The sequence below is a fragment of the Pongo abelii genome, chromosome 17 (assembly GCF_028885655.2).
Source record: "Pongo abelii isolate AG06213 chromosome 17, NHGRI_mPonAbe1-v2.0_pri, whole genome shotgun sequence".
Lineage (NCBI taxonomy): Eukaryota > Metazoa > Chordata > Mammalia > Primates > Hominidae > Pongo > Pongo abelii.
Genome location: NC_072002.2, coordinates 35,789,234 through 35,800,486, shown reverse-complemented (window position 1 = coordinate 35,800,486; position 11,253 = coordinate 35,789,234). Strand labels below are relative to the sequence as shown.

At 42.5% G+C, this 11,253-nt stretch overlaps 1 protein-coding gene across 10 annotated transcripts in view; it reads left to right on the top strand.

The window, feature by feature from the left end:
• ESCO1 (establishment of sister chromatid cohesion N-acetyltransferase 1) overlaps positions 1-11,253 on the top strand; it is a 71,976-nt gene that overhangs the window by 601 nt on the left and 60,122 nt on the right. The window lies entirely within an intron of this gene.

Here is an 11,253-nt window from a genome sequence, read left to right as displayed (position 1 = left end):
GTAGGCAGCTAACGTGCTCGCGCGGCCGCGCACCACCTGCCGCTGTTTGCTGGGCGGTCGGAGTTCATAAGGGGTCGTGACCGCGGACGGGGCAGGGCCGGAGTTCCCAGCACTGCCGCGAGGGCTCCAGGAGCCCCGAGGTGGCGTGTAGCCATTGCTAGCACCGGGGCAGCGCCGGTGCTGGTCCCGCAGGTAGCTCCGGGCCCCGTCTCCGCCCCCAGCGTTTTCTTCTCCCAGCGCTTCCCCGGAGCCAGTCGCTCGCCGCCCCCCGCCGCAACCCGCTGACCCGGCCTGAGCCTGGAGGCCTCTGCAGTCTGCGGGGCGCGATGTGGGGTCTTGGTTTTACAGCCTTCAGCTTGGGAGGGGAGCGGGCCCAAGGTCATAGAGTAACTCGTGCTGCAGATGGGGTTCTCGGCACAGGTAGGGCAGCTCTGGAGTAGAAATGAGTGCATTGAGGGCCGCAGTGAAGTTTATAGCGATGAAGAGAGGCGAGCCAAAGAGAATTGGGTCCTCGATTTTTATCACGGTTCAAGATTATTTTACTATGGGGGTTTATTTTGCACAGGCAGAATGGGATAGCAAGTCCAACAATTAGAAGACTACCTCCTTTCCCTCCGCCTCTCAATGATGCGTCCGAAAATCCGGCGTGTGCTTTATTTTCTGGGGCGATGGGGACGCAGCGGGGACCAGGGGAGGGAGGAAGAGGAGGAGGAAGGAACTCAAGCTTTGCTATTTGAGAAGTACTGTGAACGATGTTTTATGTAGTCTTAGCTGCAATGAGACTCCTTTAAACAGGAATCGCAGCACACAGTATCTAGATAGTATAACAAAATGGTATCTCAATAAATAACCTTCGCAGGAAACAAAAGCACTACTTGGTGGCCTAAGGTGTGGTTAGTCCCCCCACCAACATTGGCTTTTTTAAAAAAGTGGATAAAACATGGATTTCAGTTGAAAATATCCAGGTTGCAGTGAACTATGCTATATTCACTTTGTCTTCTGATCAAGTACTTAGTTTCTGCTTTACACAGGACACCAACACGAATAAAGTTTTAAGTTATTATTTTATTTTGAGACGGGGTCTCGCTCTGTCGCCCAGACTGGATTGCAGTGGTGTAATCACGGCTCACTCTAGCCTTGACCTCCCTCCCCGGCCTCAAGCAATCCTCCCACCTCCGCCTCCCTGAGTGGCTGGGACTACAGGCGTCCGCTACCATGTTAGGCTAAGTTTTCTATTTGTTGTTGAGATGGCGTTTCGCCATGTTGCCCAGGCTGGTCTCGAACTCCTGGGCTCAAGTGATCACCTGGGCCTGCAAAAGTGCTGGGATTACAGGCCTGAGCCACTGTGCCTGGTGAATTTTTTTTTATTTGAAAAGCAAAAAATCTAATCAATGGAATTAGACATGGGAGTAGGATGAGAAGTGCTTTAAAAAGTGCTTAATTTGGAAGCCGCAAATTCAGGCCTAGCGCACGTGAGGAAATGAGGAAACTAGGACTGTAACAGAGCCACTTTTTCCCTTTTAGGCAGAATGCAGAATATCACTGTTGGGTCAGATGTGTGACTTCGGAAGCACAATTCCAAAATTTGTCCTGGCTTACGAGCTAGAACTCCTTTATCATTGCTAACTGAGGAAAATATGCTATTGTTTCACCTTTCTCAATCAATATTATAATCCTGTAGTGAACAAGTAATTGTTTTTTTTTTTTTTTTTTTTTTTTGAGATGGAGTCTCACTCTGTCGCCTGGGCTGGAAGGCAGTGGCGAGATCTCGGCTCACTGCAATCTCCGCTTCCTGGGTTCAAGCGATTCTCCTGCCTCAGCCTCCCGAGTAGCTGGGATTACAGACAAGTGCCACCACGCCCGGCTAATTTTTTGTATTTTTAGTAGAGATAGGGTTTCACCGTGTTGGCCAGGCTGGTCTCGAACTCCTGACCTCAGGTGATCCGCCTGCCTCGGCCTCCCAAAGTGCTGGGATTACAGGCGTGAGCCACCATGCCGGGCCAAGTAATTTATTTAATGTCCATCCCATACAAGGTGCTGGCATTTAAATTGATAAATTATGCTTCACAGAATAACTAAGAAAGTACCCTAATTAATGAATGCCATTAACTTCTTTTGCCAGATAGTCCTTTTTAGCTTGGTAATTTATTATGCAGAGCTGATTGTATTTATTCTATTAATGAAGGTGACCAGCGCTGCACAGTTCAAATAATGGATTGTTTTTGTAATAGTTAAATATTTTTTCATGACTTTTATTGGCAGATTTTTGTTCCACATAGAGTTCTTGGAATACCTTCTATTGAAGGTGATTAAAATTTAGGTATTAGAAACCAACTCCAGTAAAATTGTTACTGTAGATAATTAACTTAAGGACTATATTACCCCTTTTGTAACCCTGACTTTCATATTTTTCTGTGGATCATTCAGTGAAAATCCTTTGGTTCTGTTTTTTCTGTGTAAGTTCTGTATTATAGCTGTATTATAATACTGTAGTTACTTTTGGCAAATAAGAGCATTCTGTTAACCCGGCCATCATGTCTTTTCCTGAGGGGAAGGGGCATATACATCTTATGCTTGAGTGCATTACAATGCTTAAAGGAAGATTTATATCCTCTGCTCTGTTCAGCTTCCTTTAAACATTTATGGCAGCACATGTAAGATTCACACAGAAACTCAGAGGGTAAATTAAAAGGTGGTATTAAGTATTTAATGTAGTGGTTCTCAAACTTTTTGGTCTTAGGATCCCCTTACACTCTTAAAAATTATGTAGGATTCCAAGTAGCTTTTCTTTATATAGGTTTATATCTATTGATAGTTACTGTGTTAGGAATTAATTTCATATATATTAATTCATATGAAATAATTAAACTACAGTTTAATATAAATAACATTTTAATTTTAATTAAATTTTTTTTTTTTTTTTTTTAGTAACAGGGGCTCACTGTGTTGCCCAGGCTGACCTTGAGCTCTTGGGCTGAAGTGATCCTCTTGCCTCAGCCTCCCAAATAGGTGGGACTACAGGTGTGCACACCCAGCTTAATATATTTAATAAATAACATTTTAATGAAAAACTATATTCCAAAAATAATTTAGTGAAAGAATGGTGATGGTGTTACATTTTTGTAAATCTCCTTAATGTTTGGCCTGATAGAAGACAGCTGGATTCTCCTATCAGTCTGTTGCTATATATGTTTCTGGTTGAAGTTTATGACCAGTATGTTGGGTGGGGTATTTTAGCTTTTTCAGATAGTTGTAATACTCTGATTCTGCAACAAAACTCAACAAGTGGTAATTTCCTAAAGGTTAGTTGCAATGTAGAATCTGAAACCATGTCTACATGTGTTTTGCATTCTGTTGCGTTAGAATTCATTGGTCTGTTTTGTACTTTTAATCTTTTGCTCTCGTGTGATTTTGATCTCAGGAATCCTGAGAGTCCCCATATCACATTTTGAGCACTACTGCTTTAAGGTAAATAATTGAATGTTTAGAATTAATGTAGTTGTTGACTGAAGGGGGTAATGATCATATGGAAATTGAGTTGGCAAGTAGTTAAGTGAAGCCAGGAGTAACTAAGTAAATTTTTTTAAATTTTTTTGAGACGGAGTCTTGCTCTGTTGCCCAGGCTGTGCTATCTCAGCTCACTGCAACCTCTGCCTCCAGGCTTCAAGCGATTCTCCCGCCTCAGCCTCCCGAGTAGCTGGGATTACAGGCACCTGCCATCATGCTTAGCTAGTTTTTTTATATTTTTGTAGAGACGGGGTTTTACCATGTCATGTTGGCCAGGCTAGTCTTGAACTCCTGACCTCAGGTGATCCCCTGCCTCGGCCTCCCAAAGTGCTGGGATTACAGGTGTGAGCCACCATGCCTGGCCAATATTTTCTATCTTTTCATAAAAACATTTTCCCTGTAATATTATTATAGCTAATTATTAATATTATTATAGCTAACACTTAAGCACTGGTGATATATCAGGAGCTTTTCTAAGAACTTTAAACATTTATGGCAGTATACATAAGATTCTCACAGATAAAAACTCAGAGGGTAAATTAAAAGGAGGCACTAAGTATTACTTTAATGCAGTGTTTCTCAAACTTTTTGGTCTTAGGATCCCCTTATACTCTTAAAAATTATGTAGGACTCCAAGTAGCTTTATATTAGGAAAGGTTTCTTTCTTTCTTTTTTTGTTTTTTTTTTTTTTGAAGAGACGGGTTTTCACTATGTTGCCCAGGCTGGTCTCAAATTCCTGGGCCCAAGTGATCTGCCCACCTTGGCCTCCCAAAGTGCTGGTATTACGGGTATGAGCCACCACCCCTGGCCCAGGAAAGGTTTCTATTATGGCATCGTTGGAGAGGATTAAATTTAACTTACTTTTATCCCCTATAAATAGTATAGTCTTTGTGACAAGTATTATTCTTTTTATTTATTTATTTTTATTTATTTTATTTATTTATTTATTTTTGAGATGGAGTCTCGCTCTGTCTCCCAGGCTGGAGTGCAGTGGCGTGATCTCCGCTCACTGCAAGCTCCGCCTCCTGGGTTCACGCCATTCTCCTGCCTCAGCCTCCCGAGTAGCTGGGACTACAGGCGCCCACCACCACGCCCGGCTAATTTTTTGCATTTTTTAGTAGAGACGGGGTTTCACTGTGTTAGCCAGGATGGTCTCGATCTCCTGACCTCGTGATCCCCCCTCTTTGGCCTCCCAAAGTGCTGGGATTACAGGCGTGAGCCACCGGGCCCGGCCTATTTTTTTTTTTTTTTGGAGTCGGAGTCTCGCTATGTTGCCCAGGCTAGAGTGCAGTGGGGCAATCTTGGCTCACTGCAGGCTCCGCCTCCCGGGTTCAGCCATTCTCATGCCTCAGCCTCCTGAGTAGCTGGGACTACAGGCACCTGCCACCATGCCTAGCTAATTTTTTGTATTTTTAGTAGAGACGGGTTTCACCGTGTTAGCCAGGATGGTCTCGATCTCCTGACCTCGTGATCCACCTGCCTTGGCCTCCCAAAGTGCTGGGATTACAGGCGTGAGCCACAGCGCCAACCCCCCCCCCCCTTTTTTTTTTTTTTTTTGAGACGGAGTTTTGCTCTTGCAGCCCAGGCTGGAGTGCAATGGCGTGATCTCGGCTCACCATGCCCGGCCAAGCATTATTCTTTGTAACACAGATACTGTTCAGTTTTAGAAGATATACGCCACTTAGATAATTTCTCCATAAGCTATTTGAGGGTGGGGAATATGCCTATCTATCATATATATTTAAAATATATATATATTTAAAATATATACCATAGGCTAGGCATGGTGGTTCACATTCACGCCGGTGATCCTAGCACCTTGGGAGGCCGAGGCAGGTGGATCGCTTGAACCCAGGAGTTTGAGACCAGCCTGGGCAACATGGCGAAACCTCGTCTCTACAAAAAAACACTAGCCAGACATGGTGGCACTCTCCTGTAGTTTTTCATATATAAAAAAGATACACACACACACACACACACACACACACACACACAGTAGTTGTAGACTATTTTAGCCCATCAGACACACACACACACACACACACACACACACACACACACACACACACAGTAGTTGTAGACTATTTTAGCCCATAAGAAAATCGAGTTGTTAAACAAATACTTGTTGCTTTTAAGAAGATAATCTTGTTCCCATGGAAATTTGAAATTTACTGTTGTGTTTTGTTCAACTAGTGTTTGAAAGTTTGTTGTTATCACAAGACATTAGATTAAATTTTTCTTCCAAAATAGATAATTTTCAGAAGATAAATTTAATCTTTTTTTTTGAGATGGAGTCTCACTCGGTCACACAGGCTGGAGTTCAGTGGCGGGATCTCGGCTCACTGCAAGCTCCGCCTCCTGGGTTCACACCATTCTCCTGCCTCAGCCTCCCGAGTAGCTGGGACTACAGGCGCCCACCATCACGCCTGGCTAATTTTTGTATTTTTAGTAGAGATGGGGTTTCGCCATGTTGGCCAGGCTGGTCTCGAACTCCTGAGCTTAAGTGATCTATTAGGCATTTTAGAATGTGAGAAATACTTGGGTTACCTTAAATAATAGTAGTTCATTGTGAGGATATGTAGAAAGAGAAGACTATTTACAGAGCTAGATCTTGTGGAAGAAAAGAACAGGAATCACCAAACACTAGACTTTGCTGAAGAACAATTCACCAGGTCTTACATAAACCTGAATATATCTCAGGACTCAAGGTGGCTGAGAATAGTACAGCTCTAGCGGTAGGCTTGCCTTGTTTTAATTCTTCAAGCAGCAGGTATCCTGTAATTCTTAATTTAGTTCTTTGCTGTTATAGTAGTAGGTCTCAACCCAGGGTGATTTTGCCTCTGGGGAGACATTTTGTAGTGTCTAGAGATATTTTGATTGTGAGGACTAGGGGAAGGGTTGCTACTGGCATCTAGTGGATGGAGGTCGGGGCTGCTGCTGCTGTTGCTAAACAGGCTGCTGCTCCTCCATGCACAGGACAGCCCCCCCATAACAAAGACTCTATGTGGTTAAAAATGTTAATAGTGGTGAGGTTGGAAAACGCTGCTTTATAGTGACTAGATATTGGCACCTCTTGGGTCACAAACCACACTTGATCTAGTTAGCTATGGAAACCATAGCAGGGTCAGGACTTTCAGAATGTAACTATGAATTGTCTAAGGTTTTTTTTTTTTTTTTTTTTTTTTTTTTTTTTTTTTTTTTAAAGGAGGTGCCTGTGACCATGGCAAGTTTTTCAGAAAGGAGTTATGAATTTGACAAGCCACTAGACTCAGATTTGCAGTCAATACTTCTCTCTTGTCCCTTTGATGTGGTTAAAAGGTTGTATAGTTGAAATGTATTAAGAATTGGTAAATTATTAAGGAGATTAACGATCTGTGGTGATCCATGTGAACTTTGGAGTTGATGGTGGTAACAGTGTGACTGGAGAAGAAAACTATGATTGAAGAATTTCTGGTGATCAGTAGGAATACAACAATGAAGAAAGTAAGTTTGATAGCAGAATGGCATAAACCTTAAAAGAGACGTGTAAAGAATTTTGTGTAAGATAAAAAATGGTTGTGCTTGGAAAACTAGGCTTCTTGATGTGATATAGCCTGCTTAGGAAAGACTAGTTTCCTATGTCTGCTGTAATAAATTATCAGAAACTTGATGGCTTAAAACAATAGAAATTTATTATCTTAAATTTGTTCCTTGCCTCATCTAGCTTCTGGTGGTTGCCCTGGCATTCCTGGGCCTATGACCACATTACTCCAATCTCTGCCATCATTTTCATATTATATTCTCTTGTCTGTGTCTGTCTCTTTCTCTTACAAGGATATCTGTGCCACTCTCTTACAAGGATATTTGTTATTGGATTTAGGGCCTACCTGGATAATCCAGGATGATCACATCTCAAGATCCTTAATTTGATTATGTCTGCAAAGACCTTTTTTCCCCAAATAAGATACATTCACAATCCCTAATTCAGGGATTAGGACACAGGTGTATTTTTTGGGGGGCCACCATTTAGCCACTACTGGAGAGTTTTAGAGAAAAGGGTATAATTTCAAGAGTGATTTTTTTTCTTTTTTTTTTCTTTTGAGACAGTCTTGCTGTGTCGTGAGGCTGGAGTGCAGTAATGAGATCTCGGCTCACTGCAGCCTCTGCCTCCTGGGTTCAAGCAGTTATGCCTCAGCCTCCCGAGTAGCTGGGACTATAGGCATGCGCCACCATGCCCAGCTAACTTTTTTGTATTTTTAGTAGAGACGGGGTTTCATCACGTTGGCCAGGTTGGTCTCGATCTGTTGACCTCATGATCCACCCACCTCGGCCTCCCAAAGTGCTGGGATTACAGGTGTGAGCCACTGTGCCTGGCTGAGAGTGAATTTTCAATTAAGGCTAATTAAATTAAATTTAAATTAAATACAAATTCAATTAAAATTGAAATACAAATTCAATTAAAGTAGAATTTGTATTGTGAAGAGATTGAATGTAGAAAGCTGCTTTTCATAGAAAAAGTGTTCATGACTGGGTGCGGTGGCTCATACCTGTATTCCCAGCACTTTGGGAGGCTGAGGTGGGCGGATCACGAGGTCAGGAGTTCGTGATCAGCCTGGCCAATATGGTGAAACCCCATCTCTACTAAAAATACAATAATTAGCCGGGTGTGGTGGCACATGCCTGTAGTCCCAGCTACTGAGGAGGCTGAGGCAAGAGAATTGCTTGAACTGGGGAGGTGGAGGTTGCAGTGAGCTGAGATCACGCCACTGCACTCCAGCCTGGGCGACAGAGTGAGAGGCAGTCTCAAAAAAAAGAAAAAGGGTTCATGTGGGTGAGTTTAAGAAAGGAAGTGATCAGCAGTGTCAGGAGAGTTAGAAGGAAGGTAGTAAGGGAAAATAACTGATATGACGGACTTGTGGCCGGACGCAGTGGCTCACACCTGTAATCCTAGCACTTTGGGAGGCCGACACGGGCGGATCACGAGGTCAGGAGATTGAGACGATCCTGGCCAACATGGTGAAACCCCGTCTCTACTAAAAATACAAAAAATTATCCTGGTGTGGTGGCGGGTGCCTGTAGTCCCAGCTGCTCGGGAGGCTGAGGCAGGAGAATGGCGTGAACCCGGGAATCGGAGCGTGTAGTGAGCCGAGCTTGCGCCACTGCACTCCAGCCTGGGTGACACAGTGAGAGAAAAAAAGAGAGAGAAAAAAAAGACAGACTTGCATTTGACTGGTGGGAATGGATCTGTGCAAATTGAAGGCCTTAAGTGTGAGAGGTCTGATGTTCTTGGTAGACCTTGCCGTCTTTGCTTTGTGCCATCTTCAAGCTAAGTGTTGCTGAGAACTTACTCTCTACTCTGTTGTCCCAGAAGAGAAATCTTTCCCAGCTGTTTAGATGGCTTTCTGAATTTGCACCAGTGTTTTATGGAACTGAAGAGGTTTTCATAGCAGCTTGGGGAAAAAGTCCTTCAGTAAATTATGTTGGGAATGAGAGGTATACTGGACTTGATTCTGCAGTAAATCTGATGGAGTTACTGTAGCTTGAGATGGCTAGAAGTTTCCAGTGGTGTGTTGAAATACAAGACGATTGGATAGGAGACTATTTAAGGGCAATAAATAAATAAATAACAAAATAAAGAAAAAAGTAAAAAAAAAAATCAAGATGAGGTTGGGCAAAATAGTCCTAGGGTTATGTAGGAAAAAGGCTGATTAATTTTAAGAAGTGACTTGGAGGGGGAAAGTGGCTACATTGAAGTAATAGGGTAATTGTTTTTATTTGACTTGTTGATGTTACTTATTATTATTATTATTATTATTATTTTTTGAGACGGAGTCTTGCTCTGTTGCCCAGGCTGGAGTGCAGTGGTGCAATCTTAGCTCACTGTATCCTCTACCTCCCAGGTTCAAATGATTCTCCTGCCTCAGCCTCCTGAGTAGCTGGGATTACAGATGCGCACCATGCCTGGGTAATTTTTGTATTTTTAGTAGAGATGTGGTTTCACCATGTTGGCCAGGCTGGTCTCAAACTCCTGACCTCAGGTGACCTGCCCACCTCGGCCTCCCAAAGTGCTGGGCTTACAGGCATGAGCCACCGCGCCCAGCCAATGTTACCTATTATTAACATTTCTAAAATTAAATCATCTCTGTATCCTATTTATTCATTTATTTGACACGGGGTCTCACTCTGTTGCCCAGCTTGGAGTGGAGTGGTGTGATCAAGGCTCACTGCAGTCTCCCGCCTCAGCCTCCCAAGTAGATGGGACTATAGGTGAACGCCACCATGCCCGGCTAATTTTTGTATTTTTTGTAGAGATAGGGTTTTGCCATGTTGTCCAGGCTAGTCTCAAACTCCTGTGCTCAAGAAATTTGCATGCCTCAGCCTCCCAAAGTGTTAGTATTACAGGCGTGAGCCACCATACCTGGCCCATTTTTCTCTCTGGTTGGCTGGTTTATTAATTTGTAGGATGTCTTATACATACTGTATAATCTGTGCATACCAATCCTTTGTAAGTTAATATTTTCACCTTTCACATTTTAGGTCTGTAGTCAGTCCATTTGGCATTGACTTCAGTATTGTATGAGGTGGGGATACAATTTCTTTTTCTTTTCTTTTTTTTTTTTTTAGAGTAAAGTAAAAGCAAGTTTATTAACAAAGTAAAGGAATAAAAAATTGCTACTCCTTAGGCAGAGCAGCCTAGGGATCCAATTTCATTTTTCCTCTATGTGATATCCAGTTATCCCAGTACTATTTCTTTAAGGCGACAGTGCTGTCTCTTAAAAACCAAATGATCGTATATTTTAAATACTTGGTTTGAATCTGGTCTATTTTGTGTCATTGATCTTTTCCATTGGTCTGTTTGTTTATCCTTGAAACAATATCACACATTAATGTGGTTTTATAGTAAATCTTGATATCTGATAGGACAAATCCACCCACCTTGTGGGTTTTGCTTTTTTTTTTTTTTTTGAGATGGATCCTTGCTGGGTTGCCCGGGCTGGAGTGCAGTGGCTCTTTGTAGCCAGGATCATAGCACAGTCTAGGCTCAAACTTCTGGACTCAAGTGATCCTCTCACATGAGCCTCCTGAGTAGCTGGTACTATAGGCATGTGTTACCAGACCCAGGGGCACCTTGTGTTTTATTTTGTTGTTGTTGTTGTTTGTTTGTTTTTTGTTTTGAAGTTTTGCTGTGTTGCCCAGGCTGGAGTAGAACTCCTGGCCTCAAATGATCCTCCCGCCTCAGCCTCCAAAGTAGCTGAGATCATACGTGTGTGCCACCACACCTGGCTAATTTATTTTTTGTAGAGATAGGGTCTTGCTATGTTGCCCAAGCTGGTCTTGAACACCTGGGCTCAGGCAGTTCTCCCACCTTGGCCTCCCAAGGTGCTGGGATGATAGGCATGAGCTACTACACCTGGCTACTTTTATCTTTTTTAAAAAAGTTTTTAATGAGAGAGGACTCAAATTACTAAAATAAGGAATGAGAGATATTACCAAAATAAAAAGGGTTAAAAGGGAATATGAACAATGGTATGCTAACCATTTCGATAACCTAGATAAAATAGACAAGTTCCTATAAACTGACTCAAGAAGAAATAGAAAATCTGAATAGACCTATAACAAACAGATTGAATAAAAATAACTCCAAAAATGAAAAGCCCAGGCTCAGATGGCTTCACTGATGCAATCTACCAAACATTTAAAGAAGAATTAACACCAGTCCTTCATAGACTTTTCAAAAAATAGAAAAGGAGGGATCTCTTAGTTCAT